This window comes from Narcine bancroftii, chromosome 4, assembly GCF_036971445.1.
Source record: "Narcine bancroftii isolate sNarBan1 chromosome 4, sNarBan1.hap1, whole genome shotgun sequence".
In the NCBI taxonomy this organism is placed as follows: Eukaryota; Metazoa; Chordata; class Chondrichthyes; order Torpediniformes; family Narcinidae; genus Narcine; species Narcine bancroftii.
Genome location: NC_091472.1, coordinates 217,217,285 through 217,243,131, shown reverse-complemented (window position 1 = coordinate 217,243,131; position 25,847 = coordinate 217,217,285). Strand labels below are relative to the sequence as shown.

Genomic DNA, 25,847 nt, shown 5'->3' with positions numbered 1-25,847 from the left:
CAGTAATAGCCCGGGTAGCAAACTAACACTTCCAACTGAATTTTCAAAAGGAGATCTAATGTAAATTAGATTGCAAAAACACTTCTGCAGGTGTGATTCTGCCCTGAGTGCATTGTTCAAAATTGGTATAACTTTAAAGTGAGTTATTATTAAAGGCAACCTAAGTTACTTGGCCAATTATAAACAACATAAGGAGCTTTCAAAAGATCAGAGCAAACCAAGATGAGGAAATACAGATGGAATTTAATGTGAATAAATGTGGAAAGTGCTTTAGAATACAAAGTACCACATGACTATTCTTTGAGGTTAAGACTCAAATCCAGGTATTTGTTGGATAGATTTTTACATAGTCAAGCAATTGAGGGATATGGGTAAAGGCAGGTTGGTGGAGATGAAACTCTCATCAGATCAGCCATGATCTCATTGAATGGCTGAACAGGTTCAATGGGCCAGATGGCCTTCTCCTGCCCCTCTTTCTTATGTTCTTATGACTCACAGCCTTGGCCCCACCCCTGAACTTTGCAATGCATGTGAATCCCTTATAAAGAAAGCTAAGAAAGTAGAATAATGAAGCAAGGGAGTTTTACACATACTGCACAGTACTTTTAGTTCATAAAACTGAAGTGGGCAAATTTAGACAATTCAGTGCTGATTGGTGTTGACCAGCTATACAAATATTTGAATATCTGAAATCCATGAGCAGTTTGCAAGTAATAATCAGCGTCTCCGTTCTTACGAAGTCCCAACTTTGAACTGCCCTTGTCTCATAGCCGTCAATGGACTGTTGATTGAGAGGCCCTGCTGCTCCCGCTTTCATGGTTGATGAGGCCGGCAGATATTCTCTCAGGGAAAATCTCCTCCCTCACAAGGGCGAGTGAATTGTAGACTTACCACTTCCAACCCACATACCGATGAAGGAGGAAACGTAAAAGCTGTGTATTGAAGTGCTCATCGGAGCGCGGTTCCATCAAGAGTGAGGAAGGATCAACAAAGAGATAGACAACAGACTCGCCAAGGCAAATAGCATCTTTGGAAGACTACACAAAAGAGTCTCGGTGGCCAGTGGAGAGCTCGTCATATAACACGATCTTGGGAAGGCGATGGTCCTCCATTCTGGAGACGTGATCTACTCAGCGCAGTTGGATCTTCAGCAGTGTGGATTCGATGCTGTCGGCCTCTGCCATCTCGAGTACTTTGATGTTGGAGATGAAGTCGCTCCAATGAATGTTGAGGATGGAGCGGAGACAGCGCTGATGGAAGCGTTCTAGGAGCCGTAGGTGATGCCGGTAGAGGACCCATGATTCGGAGCCAAACAGGAGCATGGGTATGACAGCGGCTCTGTACACGCTGATCTTTGTGTGTTTCTTCAGGTGATTGTTTTTCCAGACTCTTTTGTGTAGTCTTCCAAAGGCGCTATTTGCCTTGGCGAGTCTGTTGTCTATCTTGTTGTCGATCCTTGCATCTGATGAAATGGTGCAGCCGAGACAGGTAAACTGGTTGACCGTTTTGAGTTTTGTGTGCCCGATGGAGATGTGGGGGGGCTGGTAGTCATGGTGGGGAGCTGCCTGATGAAGGACCTCAGTTTTCTTCAGGCTGACTTCCAGGCCAAACATTTTGGCAGTTTCCGCAAAACAGGACGTCAAACGCTGAAGAGCTGGCTCTGAATGGGCAACTAAAGCGGCATCGTCTGCAAAGAGTAGTTCACGGACAAGTTGCTTGGGGGATTGAGTTCAGTAGTAGAGAGGTCATGTTGAAGCTCTACAGTCACATTAATCTGAATGTTTATGATTTATGATGAAGATTTATGGAGGGGTATGTCCACGTCTGCTGCAGGCTCGTTGGTGACTGATAAGTCCAATGCGGGACAGGCAGGCACGGTTGCAGTAGTTGCAAGGGAAAACTGGTTGGTTGGAGTTGGGTGTTGGGTTTTTCCTCCTTTGTCTTTTGTCAGTGAGGTGGGCTCTGCGGTCTTCTTCAAAGGAGGTTGCTGCCCGCCGAACTGTGAGGCCCCAAGATGCACGGTTGGAGGCGATATCAGCCCACTGGCAGTGGTCAATGTGGCAGGCACCAAGGTGCTGAGTCAGAATACCCAAGGGAGATTGAAAACTTGGCTGAATGGTACACCAACAACAACCTCACACTCAATGCCATCCAAACTAAGGAGCCAATTGTTGACTTCAGGAAGGGAAAGCCAAAGGTGTAAAATCCTGTGATCCTTGGGAGATCAGAGGTGGAAAGGGTAAGAAAATTTAGGTTCTTGGGAGTCACTATCTTGGAGGATCTTTCCTGGACCTAACAAATTAATGGCATCATGAAGAAATCATGTCTACTTCCTCAGGAGTTTGTGGAGGTTTGGTATGACACCAGAAACCCTGGCACATTTCTACAGAGATGTGGCAGAAAGTATGCTGACTGGCTGCACTATATTCTGGTATGGAGACACCAATACTCCTGAATGTAAAGCCCTCCAAAAGGTAGTGGACACAGCCAAGTTTTCAATCTCCCTTGGGTATTCTGACTCAGCACCTTTCTTTATACAATCCACTACCATGGTATCGTTGGTCCCAGTTTGGAATTAGTATTCATGCTATTTACAAATAGAATAAAAATAGTAAATCTAGAAAATCTCTCTTCCAAAATCTGCAGTCACGTTAATCTGAATGTTTATGATTTATGACATCACATTTCTAACATCTCATTCTAAATCATGGACTGGTTGGACTTTAGGATTTGAACTAGAATTGAACCTTAACAGCCGAGGACTTTACAGGCAAAACCCTCTCCACTATCAAGAGCATCTACAGGGAGTGCTGTTGTCAGAGGGCAGCAGCAATTATCAAAGACCCACATCATCCAACACACACTCCGTTCTCACTGCTGCCATCAGGAAAGAGCTAGAGGTACCACAAGACTCTCCCCCTCCACCATCAGACTCCTCAATGACAAACTCAATCAGGGACTCATTTAAGGACTCTTACTAGTGCACTTTATTGATTTTTTAAATTCTCTCTGCATTGCAGTCAGTTTTTTTACACAGGGTCGGTGCCAAGGGTGGGGGGGGGGGTGCATCTGTGGAAATTGCCGCCCCCAAGTGAGGTGCTATGCCCCCTGTATGGTCACGGCCATCTCTCACCATCAGGCCCACCCCCATCCCCTCCAGCATCACTAGCAGGCATCAAGCTTCACTAGCGTCTAGCTTGACGCATGGTAGCGACTCTCCACCCACTCCAGGCCACATCACTAGCATCTATGTTAACAGCACACCCCCCCCCAAGTGAGTTTATGAGCACTGCACTGTGACCCCATCTAACATGCTAGTGCCCCTCTAGCTTTCATTATGGTGCCAACCTTGTGTTTACATTTGTTGTCTGTTTACATGTATAGGCAGCAAACAGTTTCTTTGCACTACCAATAAGTGGAAATTCCCCCTCACCCACAGATAAAAGGATCTCATAGTTGTATGTGATGTTATGTATGTACTCTGACAATAAATCAGAAATCTGAATCTGAAGCCATTCAGAAATGTTGGCATCAACAAGCAAACAGATCTCAACACTGTTCACAACTGGAATGTGGTAGGAAAGACAGGATGACCAGACTCTGTTGTGGAGTAGAGCTAGGAATATGAACCAATATTAATCTTTGTCTCCTGTTTCATTTGACAAAAGTAGTTGAATAGAGTCTGGTCAATATTAAATTATATTTTCTTCCTTATACCCTAATGGCTTATGATTTCTATATTATTTTTCTGTGGAGTATCTAAAAGTCATGACCATAACAGTATTATATCTGTTTCCTTTCCTTTTATCAGTAGGCTAAAGTCTATGATATCTGGTTATTTCAACGAAATGGGTTGGAACTGGTCAAGTTCACATTTACCAAAAATATTTTGCTTGAAACTCTGCAGTCCCACACCTGTTTATTCTGGCTGCCAAGGATTTACAGTTATGCACTTCAGCCATATTAATTTTGGGAGTTGGACACAAACAGCAATCTCGTAAAATAAAATAAAAGCTCGTAAAATTAAAAAGAAGCTCACAAAATGTGAGTCCTTAACTGGTTAGCTGGAGCTGAACTTCGATTAACAGTTCTGGGATAGCACCTTTTCCTCTAGACATACCTGTAATGGTAGAGATGGCACAAGTCGAGAGGATTCAAGGACAAGGGGTACCTGCCTCCCAAAACATAGATCTCACCAAAATTCCAAGAACTTCATCTCTCATTGCCATTTACCTCAATCTTTGCCAACAAAGGCAGATGGAATAGAATTTGTTTGTCATACATGTTAGAACCTGCATTTCTGTTTAAGGCTCACACTGCTTCTTCCTCTCAGAACTAACTCAATAGCAGTAACATTTCTTATACATCAACATGCAGTGTCTTCCTTGTGTCAGCATATAACCCACATAATTTCAATGTGAACTCTGAGGTCTATACAACTCCCAATTACATCCAGCAATCAATTTTACTCCATAATTGAATCACTCATACAAAACTTGACATGTAGCATACAGAATAGTAATAAATCTCAATTGGATATTGGTCAGATGGAAGCCATGGGCAGACATAGGGCAGATGCAATTTAATGTAGTGTATTTTGGCAGAATCAATACAGAAAGGAAATATCATATAACTGGAGGATTAATTAACCAACTAAGGAGAGATTTGTTTTGTGAGCCAACCTGTTCTTATGAAGACTGAATGTCAACTAACTGATATATCTTTCTAACTCGCCTAAGTGTAACATCAGGCCATAAGTGCTGAAGCTGATCTCTGCAAGGCTTCCATTTTTATAGTGCACTAACGCAACACTTCAGCACCTTCCAAAAATCCACAAACAGGATTTCTTCTGGCAGATTCAAATTTAAGGCTCTTCCTGATGAAGAGTTACAGCCCAAACGTTGACTATCTATTGCTTGCCCAGGGTTGCTGTCTAAGCCACTGAGCTCCTCCACTATTTTCCGAGTTGCTCAAATTTAAGGCAGTTCTTTTCACCTTTATTTTTTTTTATTTGATCCTTTGTCTTATTCTATACCTCTATCTACAATTCTAATCAAATCTGCTACTCGGACAGTTCCTTGATCATATTGGTTTTGCTATGGGGAATCTAACACCTTCAACACCCACTGAGAAGATATGGAAATCCTCTGCTTCATCTGTGACCACTGTGAGCTCCCTATTCACCCAAACAAATGTCTCACTTCTCCAAATAGAGGTAATGAGTGTGGAAATCTGCATGGTCCCTGTTAGGCACTATCAGTTGCTCCATTAATTACAGAGACAAAGACTGAAGGGAACGATAGGCTTTATTACACATGAAACTACTGGCCTGGGTCAAGACAAGGAAAATGAGGAGAGGAAGAGGGGACTCAACCTTTATGGCTTGGGTCACAGGGGAGGAGACCAGAGAGGAGTCAAGGAGAGGATGTCATCAGGAGGGCAGGCCAGTTTGTACACACAACCATATCATTACATTCACCCCTCTTTTTAAATAGAAACCACTGGGAACAATCACAAGAGAGAGGAGGGGAAAAAAAGGGGGCAGGCGGAAAGGCAGATGCTCCCTCAGACTAGAGGTTTAGTCGCACGGGTGACTTCCTCCTTCTGCCAGACCACCGAGGGGCCGGCGTGTCCATGCATTGCTCTTCCAGAGAGGAGGCCATGGCAGGAGAGTCCAAGGCGGGAACCGTCAGGGTCGGGGTGGGAGTTTCGCTGCCTTACGGGGGGGTAGACTCCCAGGAGTCCAGTGGTGAGTCAGGTGGCTCAGACTCCAGCGTTGTGCTCCTGTGCAGTGCGATCTGATCCGCAGTCTGGTCGGTGGCCAGCAGAGCCGTTTTGGGGTCTCCAGCCTTCGCCAGGTCTCGGATCAGTATTGTTCCTCATGGCCATCAGGATACCTCACAAACATGTATTGGGGGTTGGCTTGAATAAGGTTCACCACTTCCACCAGTGAGTAAATCTTATGGCCCCTGACATGCTTCCATAGTAGAACCAGCCCTGGGGTTGCGAACCAAGGGGGATTGATGAACTGTTTCCGATCTCCTCAATCTGCATCATGGAATTTGTAATTGGGTGAGGGCTGGCTTGATCCAGGGTTACTGATGCCAGGACAGGCATCTCATCGTCGTTGTCGGTGGGGAGGCCCGTCCAAGATGGCGACCTCCATGTTGACCACACTGCCCTTGTCGGACAAAAAGGGGGAAGTGAAATCGTTGTGGGCAGAAGTGACATCATTGATGTGGTAGGCCACAGCGTAAAGGTTGGCAGCGGTAACAGGTATGATGGTGCTCCCCCTCTTACCGCGCACGTGGTCAGTACCGGAAGTTCCTCGGGCACACACGCCGTGCTGCTTCTGGATGGGGTTCTGGGCCTGCAGACCTTCTGGTAATGGCCCTTCTTCCCACAGCCCAAGCATGTGGCTCCTTTCGCGGGGTAGAGGCGTCTTGAGTGCTTAGCCTATCCGCAGAAATTGCATCTCGACAATGCCAGCATCACCGCAGCAGTGGTCGGGTCAGTAACTCCCGACGCTGAATCTTAGGATGGCGGCCCTCATGGCAGAACATACGTGATAGGCCCACTTCTGCCAGTGATCGACTCCAGATGGCGCTGGGCCGAATCTAGAGTTCTGATCAGTCGGATCGCCCTTTTTAGAGGGAGTTGATCCTCCTTGAGGAGACATTGTCAGGTATAGTCCAACCTCAATCCTGACACACAGGTGTCTCGGACCAGATCTTCCATACACTGGGTTAACGATATTGTGGCCATGGGGTTCCCCAGACTTTTCCTAGTGTGTCCAAGGATCAGATGAACTCTTCAGCGGACTCACCAGGCTGTTGTTTTCAGGATGCCAGCTGGTAATTGGAGTAGACTTCATTCACCTTTGGCTTGTATAGTGTCCGTAGTTCAGCCATCGCCTCAACGTAGCTCGCGCTGCTTCGGATGGCCTGGAAAGCCCTCTGGCCGACTCGCACCTGAAGGACCTTCAGCTTCTTCTCATTGGAATCGACCACTTCAGCGGCGTCGAAGAAATTATTGAAACAGTTCACCCACTGTTTGAAGAGTTCAGATGTGACCGGTACTTGGGGGTCTACCTCTAGCCGATCGGGGCACAGCAACTTCTCCATTTCTAGAGACCTTAAAAAATCATGTGTAATAAATTTTTGGGCGCTACCAGTTGCCCAATAATCACAGAGACAAAGACTAAGGGGAACGATATGTTTCTTTACACACGAGACTGCTGGCCCGGGTCAAAGCTAGGGAAAATGAGGAGAGGATGAGGGGACTTAAACTTTATGGCCTGGGTCATGTGGGAGGAGTCCAGGGAGGAGTCTAGGAGAGGATGTCATCAGGAGGGCGGGCCAGCCTGTACATACAATCATATCATTTCACCCCCTTCATAAGACATACCATATATTTTGGCATGTGCCAACCCCCATTTTTCAGCCTAACTTTAAGGGTTTTATGGTGTGTCTGGCATATAAATCAACCCCCATTTTTTGGGCCATCCGGGCCTCCCAGAAACAACCAAAATCTTTTTAAAACACCTCAATCGCAAGTAACAATGCTGTAAATTAAGTAAGTAAAAATCTCGGCCTACCAGTCAGCCCAAGAGGCTGGAGCAGCGACGTCATGCACTGAGCAGGAGCAGGAACCTCGGCCTACCAGGCAGGAGTTGCGACGGTGACCTCAGGGTCCCAGGTAGGAGCAGTTATGGCGGTGCCCAGCAGTGAGGAGGTGTTGGCGAGCGACGACAGTGGGGAGGTGCGTCCAGTATTGACTTATACACCAAATTGACATCAATCTGGGATTTATTTTGGTGAATTTAAAGTCTCAAAAGTATATCCAGCATTTAAGTCAAGCATTTAAGCATTTTAAGAATTTTTTTTTTAAGTTTTCATGACTCACGCACCAAAATATACGGTATGTGAAATATTTTGTGTTCTGGTCAACTGGGATATTTCTACCATCTCTTTCCAGCACAATGATTGCAATCACCTTGATCATTGTAATTTTTGTGCAGCCATTCTTTCTCACAAGGTCCAACTCGACTCCCTTCCTTTCCCTTGATTCTCCACCTCCATATCTGGGACTGTCTTATCAATCTATAGCAACAATGCAAACCACATTGCGATCATGTAGTAAAAGCACAATGCTGGAGAAACTTAGCAGTTCAGTTAGTGTACTTTATATAGCAACGAATCAAGCCATTCATTAAGGGAACACAATGAATGGCTGAAGCCTGAAATGTTAGTTATATATCTTTATTTTTGCTATATCAAGGACATTGTTTGACCTGCTGTTTCTCCAGCATTGTGTTTTTACTACAATCACAGTGTCTGTAGGCTTTTGTGTTTTGCTCTTGTGACTGTCTTAATTATTTATTCTCTCTTCTTGCTTTCTACAAGGGAACCAGGGCAGCAGGGTTAGCATTAATGGTTAGCGTAACACCATTACAGCGCCAGCAACCTCGGTTCGAATCCAGTGCAGTCCATAAGGAGTATTGTATGTTCTCCCCATATGCCTGCAAAGGTTTTCCCTTGGTACTTTAGTTTTCTCCCCTCCAAAATGTACAGCAATTGTAGATATTTGGGCAGCATGGGCTCGTGGGCTGGTATGGCCTGTTACTGTGTGGTATGTCTAAATTAAAATTAAAATTAAATCTTTCCTATCCACATTTCTGCACCTGCCACTGTATTCATTCTCACAATATGCCCCTATTTAAAAAAGTGCTCTTGGTACATCTTCCAGTTTCTCATTCGAGGATTCCCTGCCACCTACATTATCACTTTGCTGCCTCCTTCATTGAATGGCCATCAAGTGCACCCCCTGGTTGGATGTTTCGTTCTTCATTCTACCCTTGACTACGTAGCCAAGTTCGGCTCCAACTCAACCTACAGAATCACCGATGTCGACTGAACACCTGGAAATGATAAGACCTAATACCGAATGGAACTCAAAAATCTGGTTGGGGTGGGGGGGGGGGGGGGGGTTCCAGAACAACAATCACCAATCCCAAGCAGCTCATTGTTGATTTTAGGAAGGAGAGGTATGAGACCATGCACCTGTCTACATTGATGGGTTAAAACCTTCAACCTCTCCTGTGAGGCGACCAAGAAGAAGGCACACTAATGCTTCTGCTTTCTAAGGAGTCTGAGGAAATTTTGCATGAACTTCCAGAAATGCACCTTGGAAAATATACTGACTGGTCGCATCTCAGCCTGGCATATGAATGTGACTACCTGGTAATGCAGCAGGTAGCAAACACAGCCAGGTCCATCACGGGTTTGGACCTCCCATCCACTCTAGATGTCTGTGTGAGGCTGCATCAAGAAGGCAGCTGACGTCATAAAGGACCCCCATCACCCTGGCCACAACCTCTTCTCGCTGCTCCCCTCGGGCAGAAGGTACAGAAGCCTGAAGACCAGCTCCTCTAGATTCAAGAACAATTTCTCTCCAACATTGACCAGGCTCCTGAACCTCCCCTTGTTACATTCATAATGATCTGCTCTCACACCACAAAAGGGTTGTCTTCACTATTGCAGTCATTTTCTTGCAGTAGGATTTATGTGGTATTTATTATTTTTTTGTGTGTTTATTGCCTCTGTGTTCTATTGTAGATTGTAAATTTTTGTAGTTTTCAATGACCTGTTCAACTGTAAGAATTTAGGTGCATAAAATCGTACAATCTGTATGACAGTAAACATTATCATTCTCATGTAATGCCATATGTCTGCAACAACTTCCATATTTCTCACCACCTCCAATCTGACAGTGCCACCAACTGCCATTCCACCTTCCAAAGAAACAGTTCTTCTTGTAGGTCTGGCCCTCGCATTCCCACAGCACCTAACCATGCAAACACATGACATGCCACATCCCTGCCATTTTCTTCCTTCCTCTCCACTGATCAGGGCCTACGTTGCTCTAAGTTGAATCGGCAATTTATCTATGCATTTTTCAATTTCATGTATCGTTTCCACTGCACATACTGCAAAACACCAAGGAGGTTAAGTGACCTCTTTGTGGAACAGCTCTATTCAATTTGCAAGCTTTTCCCAGACCTTCTTTGCCAAAGGATTCTAAGCTTCACAGGCTGAGCCAGCATTTAATTGCCTGTTCTTAACTGCCCTTGACAAGGTGGTTGTGAGCTACCTTCTTAAGCTGCCGCAGTCCTTAAATTCTGGGTGTGCCCAGAGTTATGAAACTGTGCACAGAGCGAGTCAATGAGAGACGATTAAAACAGTGGTTTTCAACCTTTTTCTTCCCACTCATATCCCACCTGAAGCAACCCCTTACTAATCACAGAGCCCCGATGGCAGAGGGGTAATTCAAGTGGAATGTGAGTGGGAAGAGAAAGGCTGAGAACCACTGCGTATAAACTGCAACTCACTCTGCATCCAAGGTGGAGAGAATGAATGGTTGTGGATAGGGTGCCTATCAGGCAAGTTGCTATGCCTTGTATGGTTTTGCATTTTTTCAACATTGCTGAAGTTACAGGCAAGTACAGGGTATTCCATCACGCTTCTGATTTGTAGATGGTGGGCAGAGTTACTCTTCACAGGATTGCAAGCCTCACGAGTTTATTGTCACATACATTGTATAATGTTTAAAGGGACTGAAATTCTTACTTGCTGCAGCCACAATAGTATATATTACATTAGTTTTAAAAGAGATAATAAAAAAGATATATAATAAATATTCACATTTACCACAGTGTTACAATATTTCAACCAGGCCTTTTTGTGATGTCGGAGTATTTTATGACTCGTGTGGTAAGGGAATGTTCAAGATCCTGATTGCCTTGACAAAGGGCTCAGGCCCAAAATGTTGGCTGCCATTTACTTCCTATAGGCACTGCGTGACCTGCGGAGTTTCTCCAGAACTCTTGTGTATTGCACTACAATCACAACATCTGCAGACTTTCCTGTTTAAGCGCAGCGAGAAACGCTTATGACCAGGAGGGTAGAGGTTCTTTGTGATTTTGACCGCATTCTTGAGGCAGTGCAGAAAAGTCATCAAGGGATGAGAGAGTAGAGCCGTTGATGGACCTGGCTATCTTTGCTACCTTCTGCTGTGTTCCTGGGCACACAAATGACCAAACCAGGTTGTGATGCAGCCAGTCAATATATTTTCCACAGTGAATTTTAGAAGGTTGATCGAGTATTTGGCAGCACGTCAAAATCATCTCAGACTTCTTAGAAAATAGAGGTTTTGATGTGTTTTTTTTTGCTGTTATCTCGATGTGCTGTAGAAGAATGATTTATATCTCTTATTTTAATGCTTTTGACTTATATCTCAATGCAAAAGCTTTTGCTTTTAACACAAGATGGCTGACAAACCTTTAGTGTGGCATAAAATGGCTGAAAACAGTTAGACAGCTGCAAATATGACCTTGCAAACATGCTTTGAGAATTGTAGTAAACTGGGATTCACGAGAAGTGTACTGTACTAACGACTGGTCCCACTTCCAAGCTCCTCCCTGATGGGCCCGTATATAACCTTGGTTTCCCGCCTAAACCCAGAACCCATCTGAAGTCTATTCATGAACCCTAACTGTGTTGTAAGCTAATAAAAGCATTTGTTCTCCCTCCAGTCGAGTGTGAGCTTTTATCTACGCTACAATTTTATTAGCTTACAACCAAGGATGGAGGCGTTGCTCAAGCCCAGTATGTTGTTAATAGACCCCCAGTCCCCCAATGCTGAGGAGTTCCTATATTAGCTGGACTGCATCCAGGCCTACCTGAATATGACCAGGGACATCTTTCACACAGATGAGCTCCGGAGGTCAGCCCTCATCTCAAGGGTAGGGATGAAGGGGTACGCAGTGGTCCGACACTGCCCAAAGTATGAGGCCACCGTCGAAGCGCTAAAGGCCCACTACATGAAGGCCCCCAACGAGGCTCGCCCTATGCCGCCAACAGCCCGGAGAGTCAATTGATGACTACCTGCTGGATCTGCGGACACTGGCTAAGAAGTGCAGGTATGAAGCCACTTCGGGGCATGTCCAGGAAGATGAACAGATCCAGGACACCCTAGTCGCAGGGGTCCGCTCAAGGTATGTGAGGCAGCAACTGCTTGAGTTGGGAAGGAAGGACCTCGCTAGCCATATCGAGCTGGCCAAATCACTGGAACAGGGCAGTCTTGAGAACGATGATCTGGAGGCCAGCGAACTCATGCTCTCCAAGGAACGGTGGCCCTGCTCTAACGGCTGCCGCTTCCCGAGCCCGGGAGTGCTTTTTCTGCAGCAAGGATCAGCACTTCCGTGCCCGCTGCCCAGCCAAAGACTCGGTGTGTTCCAGCTGTGGGAAGAAGGGACATTGGGTGAGGGTCTGCAGCATGAAGGGAGGTCCGGGGAAGTCCACAGCCTGTACTGCTCCTGGACTCACCCAAGATCACCTGCTGTGCAACCCACCGCCTACGGAAATGGCACGTAAAGCTCAGTGGCCATCTTGAAGCGGCTCAATTTCGAATTCAGCGCCATCATCAGAGGAGGAGAAAGAAGGAGGGCGACCATCTTGCCGCGCCACAAGGTAAGCACCATCTTACCTGCACAGGTCGACTCAGGATGGAGGGGCCACTCAAAGGAAGAACATGACGTCTCCAGCAAACTGGCATTGCTGATCCTCGACCAGAATAGACCTCACCAGCTCAGCAACTCAATGGTGATGGTGAAAGTAAATGGACATTCGACCAAGTGCCTGATTGACACGGGCTCCACAGAAAGATTCATAGACTCATGGATTGTGCGAAAATATAACTTAAAAATGTACCCCTCTAATTACTGAATCTTTCTAGCATTCCAGTCCCATTCGGCGTGTGTACAGAAGCATTGTATAGTTCGTCTGTCATTTGAAGGGGGGCGGGGGAATTTTTTAAATTTTGCATGTACATTTTTAGATGAATTGTGTGCTCCAGTATTGTTGGGTCTGGACTTCTTGTGTTACCTTAAAAGTGTGATCTTGGAGTTTTATGGTCCCCTTCCCCCGATAACGGTTCGGAACAGAGGGCCCTCAAAACCAGAACCCACTTGCAGCCATTCCACGCTAAACATCGACCCTCCCCCCCCCACCCCCCACCTCTGCCCCAGCCCATGGAGAGAGCAAGTGGTGCTTCTAAAGGGGGAAAACAAGTCTAGGTTAGTGATTGACTATAGCCAAACAATTAACTCCTGGACACATACACCCACCCTTGCATTTCGGATATGGTGAACAATATCATGCAGTCTATTCGACCAACAACCTGAAAGCTGCCTATCACCAGCTGCCAATCCATTCCAAGGACTGCCCATACACAGCATTTGAGGCTAATGGTCGACTCTATCAGTTCCGGAGTGTCCCTTTCGGTATTACCAATGGGATCTCTATTGTCCAATGGCAGATGGACAGGATGGTGGACGAGTGCAGGTTGAAGGCTACCTTTCCTTACCTTGACAATGTCACCATCTGTGGCCACACCGTGGAAGACCATGATGCCAATCTCCAGAGTTTTCTCCATGCAGCGAGATCCCTGAATCTCACCTACATTTCTAACAAATATGTACGACTGGCTGTTTTTGGTTACATGGTGGAGAATGGTGTCATTGGTCCCAACCCTGATAGGATGCACCCACTGTAGAGCTTCCCCTCCCTGGAATCACAAAAGCTTCGAGGAGTTGTTTGGGGTTTTTCTCATATTACGCCCAGTGGGTCCCGCAAGACACCAACAAGGTTTGTCCTCTCTTAAAGGCCACCACTTTCCCCCTTTCGGCCGAAGCCCAGATGGCTTTTAATTACCACTGAAGTCACATTGTGAAAGCCACCATGCTGTGGTGGATGAGAATGTATCTTTCCAAGTAGAAGGTGACGCTTCAGACATGGCTGCTACTCTCAATCAGGCAGGAAGGCCAGTTGCATTTTTGTCACAGATGTTCCAAGGCCACGAGCTCCAGAACCCATCTGTGGAAAAGGAGGCTCAGGCCATCATAGAAGCCATAAGGCACTGGAGACACGACCTGGCTGGTAGAAAATTTACGCTCCTCACTGACCAGTACTTGGTTGCATTCATGTTTAATAATGCCAAGAGGGGAAAAATCAAGAATGACAAAATAGCTAGGTGGAGGTCAAACTCTCCACCTACAGTTTTGACATCACCTACCTGCCAGGGCCCCTTAACGACCCTCCAGATGCCTTGTCCAGGGGATGCTATGCCTCCGCATAAACCGGTCAACTGTGGACCATACACAATGAGCTCTGCCTTCCAGGGGTCACCCAGATGGCTCACTTTGCCAAGTCCCACAATTTGCCCTACTCGGTAGAAGACATCAAGGAGATGACCAGGTCATGCCATGTGCGCTGAGTGCAAGCCGCACTTTTTTCACCCCACGAAAGCCCACCTGATTAAATCATCCAGGCCCTTCGAAGAGCTCAGTATCAATTTTAAGGGGCCTCTCCCTGTCACAAATGGGAATACCTGTTTTCTCTCGATCATCAATGAGTACTCCCGCTTCCCATTCACCATCCTGTGCCCAGACACATCCGCCTCATCTGTTATGAAGGCCCTAGACTCTATTTTCACCATTTTGGTATCCTGGCTATATTCATAGCGACTGGGGTTCGGTCTTCATGAGCTGCATCAGTACCTGCTGGTGAGGGGCATCGCATCCAGCAGGACTACCAGTTACAACTCCCGGGGGAACAGGCAGGTAGAAAAAGAGAATGCCACGAGCTGGAAAGCTGTCAAACTTGCCTTGAAGCAAAAAGGCCTTCTCGACTCACACTGGCAGGATGTCCTCCCTATCGCACTACTCTGCACTGCAACCAATGCTACCTGATCTCATGTTTACATTCACTAGTCCTGGTCCGGCCCTTCTCAAGAAACACATGAGGAGAAGCAAGACCCACCCCCTGGTGGAAAGGGTGAAATGGCTCCATGCCAACCCCACGTATGCCCAGGTGGAGTACCCGGATGACAGGGAGGACACCGTCTCCATCAGGGACCTGGCACCCACCGGAACCAAACATCTGTTGCCTCAGGTACCCCACAAGCTACTGAGCTCTTTTTCCCCACTCCCACCCAAGGCCTCAGGGGATCTGGTTCAGGAGGAAAGTGAACCCACCTCTATCATCAAACCAAAGCCCCAGCCCACTACCCTTCCATCACAGCTGGACCAGGAGGTTCAAGGAGCCGACACCCCCCCCCCCCCCCACCCCGGTGCTAAGGTGCTCCACCAGAATCTTCAGACCCCTGGACCGCCTAAGTCTGTAAATAGTATTGTAAATATTTCTATTCCTGGCTTCTGATCCTCGTTCTCTTCTTCCACAGACCCTTAATTCTGAAGGAAGGGGTGAACTGGGATTCACTAGAAATGTCCTGTTCGGACGACTAGCCCCACATCCCCCAGGGTCCCGAATATAACTCTGGTTTCCCACCTAAACCCAGAACGACTCTGAAGCCCGTTCATGAACCCTACCTGTGTTGTAAGCTAATAAAAGCATGAATTCTCCCTCAAGTCGAGTGTGAGCTTTTATCTACGCTACAAAGAACAGGCACCAATTGTGCAGACTTTTCAAGGACAGATACAATGAGAAGCAAAGATAAAGTTAGCATAGCGTCGTCCTATTTTGTCTTATGAAAAGTAAACACCAAAAAGCTAGGTGTCGGGGCTGGGAAGCCATTTTTTTTCATACATAGAGTGATGTAACATTAAGAGTGAGGATCATTCTGCCCCTTACTCACTTGAAACTGTATAAATATAGAAGCAACCATCTGTATCTTTGAAGTGAGAGCTGAGACCTCAGGGCGATGTCTGTTGAGACATCCCCTGACTAGTCATCCTCACTTCCCATGTATGAATTGAACATTTATACTCAGATCTACATGCTGTGAAGAGAGATTTTTGCTGTGTGTTCTTTTGCAGCCTGATTTAATTTCAGAGGTACGGGCTGACTCCCACATTGCTGGCTCTTGGAGACGCCTTCTGGTTTGTGAACACCCAGCAGGAACATGAACGCACCAACCCTCTCCACCTTTAATTCTATTAGTGTGCTGAAGTGTGTGGACCTTCGGCCTCCCCTTCCTAAAAATCAACAACAGGCTCCTTGGTCATGGTGATGTTGAGAGGAAGGTTGTTGTTCCGGCATCACTCAAGCAGATTCTCCATCTCTACCCTATACTCCGTCTCATAATTTCCCGTCAACAACAGTGGTGTGATCAGTCAATTTATAGATTCCTTTGGATCCAAACAGCAGTGTGGTTCCTGCGTGAACGTTCAGCGCGGCGGAGGTTAGGTCATTGATTCACCTTGATATAGGGGCCTGCCAGTGAAGAAGTTTAGTTTGGTCATACAGTGCAATGGAGCTGAATGCCAAGCTGTAGTCAAGGAGCAACAGCCTGATGTAGGCAGCAGGTGATCGAATCCAGAGTGGAAGGCCAGTGAGGTAACGTCGCCCATTGACCTATTGTGACGACAGCCGAACTGAAGTGAGTTCAGGTCCTTCCTGAGGTAGGAATCGACCTGATTCAAAACCAAGCCACTCCTCACAGTAGATGTAAGTGCCGCAGTGGTGACATTCATTGAGGCAGGACGCCTTACTCTCCTTGAGCACTAGTATAGTCGATGCCCTTTTGAACGTCTGACTGTTCCACAAAAAAGCTGTGGCTAATTGGTTCACACAGATTTTTAAAGACAATCTGGGGAGCAATATTGTGTAAATCACCTTATTTGTATCCGTGCCCTGCCTCGCATCCCTGCATGTTGCTTATTAAGCTTAACGTATATACACAAGAACAGCAGCTCAGCTTTAGATCAGGCACCTAATAGCATTTCCAACTCAACATCCAGATGAACATTAGCTAAAACCCTAATTTTCTCCCAGTTCCATTGACGAGAATTGCTGATTATATTTCTCTCCACGGCACTGGCTGTTGTGACACATCAATGATTTATGGTTTCATTTCAAAGTTCCTTCATGATCACTGATTTTCAAGCCATCTTAGCGGTTCTATTCTGAAAGCCAAGCAAGATCAGAGGATATCAGGAGCACCCAATCAGATGTCTCTGAGGATAGTCTGGCAATTTGATGAAACTGCTGAGAAAATCTGGTGGAAATCAAATTTTGGTTTCAAAAATCAAAGAATTCTTGCTGTTTTTGACCTCAGGAAAGGCAATGTGTTCAATTGGGAATTGCCCACTTCACTGAAGTTTTGAAATCCTTGAAGGAAAAAGAGATATTTGGCACTAGGATATCAGGGTCTAGCCCAGTGGTGGATATTGACCCCTGGGGATCAACAAACAGTGGGGGGGCGGGGGGAAGGGATCCATTGCACTTTTGTACTCAAAAGCAGAGGCATGTCTACAGAAAACAGCGCCTATTGCAGGGATGTGACCGACCTTGCGCAAGCGTTGGCCTTGGTAGTTGTATTTGGTTTTGGCCTCTTAATAAATAGAGAGCAAAAGACTGACAGAGCGGAGAAGGAGGAGTATGTGTCAACACTACCATCCCCCCCACTCCTCCAGCGCCGTCCGGTTCCACCACCATTCCCCACCCCCCCCCCCCACCATCTGGTGCCGCCAAACACACCTTGGAGTTGGGGGTCGTTGAGGGATCAAGGATTCCATGAAGGGGTCGATGATTTAAAAAGTGTGGGGACCTCTGGTCTAGCCATTTTATAAAGAAAATTAGAATCTGAGAATCTTCGCCTGAGAGGAGAGACCTGACTGATATATTCAAAATCTTGAGGCTTTTTTCAGTACCAAGCAAGAGGAACCATTTTCTCTGAAATAACAATTGTAAACTTACAAGCTAAAGAACCAGGGAGAAGCAAATGAGATCTTGGACCCATGACCTGACAGCAAGGTGAAATCAGATTCTACAGAATCTTTCAAAAGTAATTGGATTTGTTTCTGAAAGACAAAATTGGTAGGCCATTCAGGCCTTCAAGCCTGTTCTGTCATTCAATATAATCATGGCTGATCCTTCATTACAATACCATTTTTTCCACAATCTCCCATACCCTTTGCCCCTTTATGTCTTCTGCATCTAGAAGTGTATTTATCTTTCTTTAAAAATGACTTGGTTTCTTCCACCTTCTATTGCAGTTTCACAAATGAATAAGGTTCTCCTAATCCCAGTCCTAAATTTCTTTCCATGCACAACCTGAGGCCATTACCTATCTTTCTAGATAATCCAGAAAAGGGACAGATTTTCCCCACTTCAAGACTGTCTTGCCAAGTTTGATCAATATAAGCCTAGTCCACACAATCTCTTCTCATAGACGAGTCTCACATGCTCAGGAATTAGTGAGATGATGCTTTGCTGCGATTCCCCCCCTTTCACAAGTATCAACATCTTAGGCAAGATCAAAACTGTACAGAAAATCCTGAGTGTTGTCTCACCTGGCCCTATCAACCTTGTTCCTGCACTCAAATCCCCGTGCTGTGAATGCCAGTGTGCCATTTGTCATCTTGAATGCTTGCTGTTCCTGTAGGTTTTCTTTCAATAACTGAAGAACAAGACAACTCTAGTTTCTTTATACATTAACGGTTCCAAATCTAACACCCTTTAAGTAATGCACCGCTTTCTTTTTTACCAACTTCACATTATACCATACACATCACATTTTTGCCTGCACACTTAATCGGTCCAAGACTCTTTTCATTCTCCTCACAACCAATTCACTGTCACACAAAACTGTAAAACATTATTGTGTTCCTTTCTGAATGGATGACATAGTTAGCAGAGCGGTGAGCGCACTGCTGTTACAGCACCAGCGGCTGGCGTTTGAATCCAGTGCTGTCTGTAAGAGGTTTTTACATTCTCCCCATGTCTGCATGGGGTTCCTCCAGGAACTCTGGTTTTCTCCCACCCTTCAAAACCTATCGAGGTGTAGGTTAATTGGGTGTAATTGGGCAGCATGGGCTCGTAGGCCAAAATGGCCTGTTACCGTACTGTATGTCTAAATTGAACATTTTTTAAAATTACATTCTATTCCAATATCCAAATCAATGATACATTGATATGCACATTATTATACCTATCTGGGCCATTAAGTCCTAATCTCTGCTTCATGTTGAATTTGTAGTTATTGAGAAATGAGAGAAGGTTGTGGGACAAAACTTCAAAGTGTTTCTAAATGCAGTTTAGCCTCCTTCAGTTCAGTAAAATTGGATGATTCTTGAAGGACTCCACTCTGGATATTTAACAGAGCTCTGTCTTTCAAATGGGAGGTGTGCATTGTGCACAGCCATATAACCATATAACCATATAACCATATAACCATATAGCCATATAACCATATAACCATATAACCATATAACCACTTACAGCACAGAACAGGCCAGTTCGGCCCTACTAGTCCATGCCGTAACAAATTCCCACCCTCCTAGTCCCACTGACCAGCACCCGGTCCATACCCCTCCAGTCTTCTCTCCATGTAACTATCCGGTTTATCCTTAAATGTAACCAATGATTCCACCTCAACTACATCTGCCGGAAGCTCATTCCACATCCCTACCACCCTTTGCGTAAAGAAATTTCCCCTCATTTTCCCCTTATAATTTTCCCCCTTCAATCTTAAACCATGCCCTCTAGTTTGAATCTCCCCCACTCTTAATTGAAAAAGCCTATCCACGTTTACTCTGTCTGTCCCTTTTAAAATCTTAAACACCTCTATCAAGTCCCCCCTCAATCTACGCTCCAGAGAAAAAAGCCCTAGTCTGCACAACCTCTCCCTGTAACTCAAACCTTGAAATCAAGTAAGATGTTGATCCCCAATATTGAATACTTCAATTCTGAAATATATTCAAATACAGAAAGCATGCATTAAAAGTAAAATAGAGAAAATAATTACCTCCATGTAATTGAACATGAAATCAAAATCAGAATTTGAGGTCATGAGCAATTCATGAAATTCAGTGTTTTGCGATAACATCATATAGTGCAAACATTTATGTTATAACATTACTGTATAAAATAAAAGAATCTCAATAATAGAGCACAAAAGTAAGGCAGTGTCTTTGGTTCATTGATTATTCAGGAATCTGATGGCAGCAAGGAAGAAGCTGTCCTTGTGCCACTGAGTGCTCGTCTTTAGGCTCCTGTACTTTTTCCCTGACCATAACAGAGTGAAGAGGGCATGGCCTGGGTGATGGGGGTACTTGAGGATGGAGGCTGCTTTTATAAGACACTACCTGATGTAGCTATCCTTGATGGAATGAGGTCTGGTGCCTGTGATGTCACAGGTCGAGTAACAACCCTCTGGAGTTTATTCTTGGCTTCTCATACCAGGCAGTGAAGCAACCAGCCAGAATGCTCTCCATGGTACACCTGCAAAGGTTTACGAGAGTCTTCAGTGACAAACTGAATCTCCTCGGACATCTCTCAAAGTATAGCCACCAGCAATACTTTGTGCATTGGCACTTCCATACCAGACAGTGATGCAACCAGTACAAGCCTTCTTTGTGATTGCATCAACATGGAGGCTCCAGGACAGATCCTCAGAGATGTCGACACCCAGGAATTTGAAGTTCTTGGCCCTCTCCACTACTGAGCCCTCGATGAGAGCTGGGCCATGTTCCCCTGACTTCCTCCTGAAGTCCACAATCATCTCCTTGGTTTTGTTGACATTGACCACAAGTCAAAGAGCTGATCTATCTCCCTCCTGTTCGCTTTCTCATTGCCATTTGTGACTCTGTTGACAACTGTGGTGTCATCGACAAACTTGTAGATAGCACTGGAATTGAGCCTGGGCACACAGTTATGGGTGTATAATGAGTTCTATTTTGTCTTATGAAAAGTAAATATCCAAAAGCTAGGTGTCAAGGCTGGGAAGCCATTGTATAGAGCAGTGGGCTAAGCACGCATGCTAAGTACAGGTGAATCAAAATTTATTGTCATGAACATGTGCCACAAAATTTGTTGTTCAGCAGCAGCATCGCAGCGACAAAAATTGCTCATTTACGTTTTTTTAATAAATAAATTATTGCAAAAGGTGAGAAAAGGCGAGGTGGTGCCTGTGGTTCATTGTTCATTCACAGATCCAATGGTGGAAGGGAATAAGCTGCTTTTGTTGGATGTTTATCTTCAGGCTCTTGTATCTCCCTCCTTATGGTACCAGTGAGAATTGGGCATGGCCTGGGTGGTGAGGGGCATTGATGGAAGAGGCTGCTTTCTTGAAACTCTACCACTTGTAGATCCCCTTAATGGAGTGAAGACTAATGCCCATGATGCCACTGGCTGAGTTCACAATTCTCCGTAGCCTTTTCCTGACCTGTGCATTGGCACCTCCATACCAGACAGTGACGCAACAAGTCAGAATGCCTCCACAGTGCAAGCCTTCTTTGTGATTGCATCAACATGATGGCCCTGGGATAGCTCTTCAGAGATGTTTACATCCATGAATATGAAGTTCTTAACCCTTTCCACTGCTGACCCCTTGGTGAGGACTGGTTTGTTTCATCACTCAGGTCACATTAGGATGGCATGGTTGTTATAGCGGGGAGTGCAACACATTTACAGTGCCAGCAATTGGGACCAGGGCTCAAATCCCATACTGTCTGTAAGGAGTTTGCACATTCTTCCCAGGTCTGTGTGGATTTTCCTTGGGGGCTCCGGTTTTCTCCCACCCTTCAAAACGTAACGGGGGTGTAGGTTAATGGGGTGTAAATTGGGCAGCATGGACTCGTGGAGCCAAAATGGCCTGCCTCTGTGCTATATATCTAATTTTTTTTTAATTTGGACCACAAATCTTTTTCATAAGGTTAGCTTCCTAAGAAAAACAAATGGGGGATTATGAAAGACATCTTCAAGCTGAACACAAATATAATTTTAGATTTGCTATATCTTTTAGGAAGTTAAGAGAAACATGAAATGAATTTAGCATGTTTAATAGCATAATGACGCTGACACATTGCATTAGTTCAACAGACCTAAAAATATTTTGCTGCTGATTTGTACTCAGCATCTGATGCCTCTCATGTCAGTGTCTAACAATAGTCGGCCAGCAACAATTGATTCCTGTTGCCCTTATACTGCTTTTCCATGGTCCCAATGCCCTGGTGAAACCTTTCACCATGTTCGTCACTGACAGCACCAAGATCAACAGGGAGGAAGTCCAAGTGTAAAGGCAGTGAATTAATTTTCAATGACATGTAGCACTGCATGGTTTTGAATGCTTAAAGGTGACTTAAAATATGACAGGAAATCAGAAAAAATGGGTTATATCTAAAAAATGGTACATGATAGGAAAATGTTAAGGTGATTTTCGTGATCAACATCCCAAAATCCATAAAATACACCCAAAAGTGTTCAGGAAGCAAAATCTTCATTGTCCAGTGTAATTAACAATAGATTAACTGGGTAACAACTGTTTGATGCAGCCTACTGTAGTTTCCAACATTACATCAAGGATTTAATTTCAAAAAGTGCTTTAATGTCGTGAAATATCCTGAGAATATGATGGTGAAAATTACTGCAAAAATATGTCGCTTTAGTTGTCAGATCACCTCTCAGTCTTTTCTAATGAACAGAGTCTTAGCCTGTTCTGTTTTAATCCAAAGCATAAAAATACTGAAGGAACTCACCTGGTCATCCAACATCCAGAGGAAGTTTATAGGTAGAAATATTGCTGACATTTTAGGCCTGAGACCTTCTTCAAGACGTGAGTGAAATAAACAGGTATCAGAGTTAAAGGCTGGGGAAAGAAAACAAGAAGACTGGGAGGGGGAGGAGTCCAGACCAACAGGCAAAAGGTGTTAAATGGACATGGTTAGAGGAAAGGGTCTGAAAGGAGACGGAGGGAAAAGGGAAGAGAGAGACAAGATGGGAGGTTGATTTAACAGAAACCAGAGAAGTTGACGTTAATGGCATCCGTTTGGAGGGTGCCCAGACAGAAGATGAGCTGTTCTTCCAATTTATGTGTGATCTCAGGCTGGCAGTGCATGTGAGACCGTGCATAGATATGTAAGCAAGGGAATGGGTCAATTGATTGAAATGGATGACCACTGGGAGATTCATGTTATTGCAGCGGGCAGACCCAGGGTACTCATCAGTCTCTCTGATGTAAAGGAGACCACAACAGGAGCATCAGGTGCAGTAGAGGACCCCTGTAGGTTCACATGAAAGTTGTGTCAGTTAGAAGGACTGTTTGGGACCCAAAATGGTGGTGAGAGAGGATGCTTTGGTATAGATGGAGCATCTCATGCAGTCACAGGGGTAGGTGCCAAGGGGGAAATGGGTGGCCAGCAAGGAAATGGGGCGGTGAATTGAAATGGGTGGCAACTAGGAGATCCCATCCTCTCTGTCTCTTTCTCTCCCCCCCTCCTTCTCTCTTCTTTTCCCTCTGTCTCCTTTCACAGAGCCAAAATCAAATTTCTCCTTCCCTGTTATAATATCTAAGTAACACCTTTTGTTTGTTGGTCTGTACTTCTCCCCTTCCATTCTTCCCTTAGTCTTTAATTCAGTCATCTTTTTTTTCCAATCGTACCTTAAGGAAGGGCTCAGGCCTATATGTTGTCAGTTATATATGTTGTTACATACCAGACAGCAGCAATAGAAATGAGCTCAGTGCTATATTTAAAATAATATTTTTAATTATTAATAAACTATAACATAACACTTTATCTAATTTAACTAACTTACATAAACTTAACTAAACTTATCTACACTTATCTAACTTAACCTCCAACTAAGCGGGAATATACTGCTGTGTGTGTTGAATACCCCATGCCACAACAGTTCAAGGCACAATACTTGGAAGGCAGTTTCAAAGTTCAGTTTTAAAAATTCAATATTGACACGTACACTTGAAATTGATGCAACACGCAGGCTTTAAGGTGGATGAGACCAGCAGGATTTAAAGGAAATTATCAGTGGGTGGAAGAGTCCGGGGCTGTCAGAATGTTTATAACTCATGAAACCCTTGTTGAGGTGCTTCCAACTAAATGTCCTGTTTGGACGAGTGCCAACCAAAACTCCTCTCTTCTTTGGCGTAGGGAGACACGATGCAAGTGATGATCACAAAGCTTCCAGAACCCTTTTCGTGGATTAGCTGAACTTAACTGACTCTCACTCTGGTCACCATACAAGTGCAGTATTTATTCTACAAGTAGAACCCTTTTCGTGGGTCAGTCAAACAAAAGTGATCTTTACTTTTAGTTAGACACAAAGTGGCTTTCATATTCCTCTATAACTAACAGAAGAAAATCAGACAGATTGCCTATATATTTATTCCTTTATAACTAACAGGAGGAAATCAGGCAGAATGTCTATAACCTTGTATAAGCCAATCCAGCAAAGTATTTCTTCTTCAGAGCTCCTGTGCTGTCTCCTTAAAATGGCCCCCACACAAAGCTATGTATTCAGTCTTAATCTGTAGGTCACATGATCTCTTCAGCTAGGTTTTAGGGACACTGCCTTGCTTCTCTTCTCACTCTGCAAATGCATCCATTTAGTGATATGCCGTCTTCAAAGCCTGCTGCCAGTTCACAGACATTTTTCAAAATGTGCAGACTTTTGTTAAATCTGTTCTCTTCAAGTAGCAGTCCCACACAAATGAAAATGAACTGAAAAATGGGAGCATGTCACAATGTATCTTTATCTCCTATAAACCCTTCAAGTCTGCTTGTGTTTCTCCAACATTTCTGTGTTTTGACTACAATCACACTGACTGAAGACTTTCACGTTTCACTGTTTTAATTCAAATGACTCTTAGTTTGTGAAAGAGGAAAATATTAATGTTTTTGTAAAATCAGAACTGCTTTTATAATGTTTTATATTTACCATTTTTGCTTTGTAGAACAATTGTTTTTGATTTCAGATCCTATTGAGTTCAGAGTATTTGCAATATCAGTATCTTGCCAAATAAAGTATGTGTAGTTGCATTTTGATAAAAGGACAAGACAGAATTGATCTACCTATCCCAATGAATTTACGCAGAATTATGAGGGGCATGGATAGAGTAAATGCAAGCAGACTTTTTCCACTGAGAGTAGGTGAGACAAGAACTTGAGGGTGAGGAGCGTTTGGCAGCTCTTGGGTTATATTCATTGGAGTATAGGAGAATGAGAGGAGATCACATAGAGACATTTTGTATTTTGAAAGGTTTAGATAGGGTGGATGTGGGCAAGAGGTTTCCCTTGGTGGGTTAATCGAGGACAAGGGGTCATAATCTGAAAATTAGAAGTTATCCATTTAAAACAGAGATTAGGAAGAACTTCTTTAGCCAGAGGGTCGTGAATCTGTGGAACTCGCTACCGCATACAGCAGTGGAAGCCAGATCACTGGGAGTATTTAAACAAGAAATAGACAAGTATCTCATTAGTGAGGGCATCAAGGGATATGGGGAAAAGGCCAGAAATTGGAAATAGTGTAGATTAGCTTAGTGTAGATTTACGGAACAGATTCGATGGGCCTAGTGGCTGCCTTCTGTTCCTTGGTCTTGTGAAATGTCAAATGTTTAAAGGGGGAACTTCATCACACAGAGAGCGGTGAGAGTGTGGAGTGAGCTGCCAGCTGAATTGGTGAATGCGGGCTCAATGTTGGCATTGAAGAAAAATTTTACATGAATGGGAGGGGTATGGAGGGACATGGTCTGGATGCAGGTCAGTGGGACGAGGCAGAATAGAAGTGTGGCACTGACTACACAGGCTAAAGGGGCTGTTTCTGTGCTGTAGTGTTGTATGGTTCTGTGGAGTATCATTGTGAATTCCAAACAGGCAATGCCTAAGGCCCATATTATGTTATTCCCTTTGTGTCCACTTATGTATTGATCTCAGCCCTCAATGACTCAATGAGAAAATAACTGCAGCCCTAAGAATAAGTAAAAATTTGCAATACTCCTAAACTGCTAACCCAGAGCTCTGGATTTTTCAG

General features: G+C 44.7%; 1 protein-coding gene across 2 annotated transcripts in view; it reads left to right on the top strand.

The window, feature by feature from the left end:
* Positions 1-25,847, top strand: part of LOC138761591 (sperm-associated antigen 16 protein) — an 879,716-nt gene that overhangs the window by 829,840 nt on the left and 24,029 nt on the right. The window lies entirely within an intron of this gene.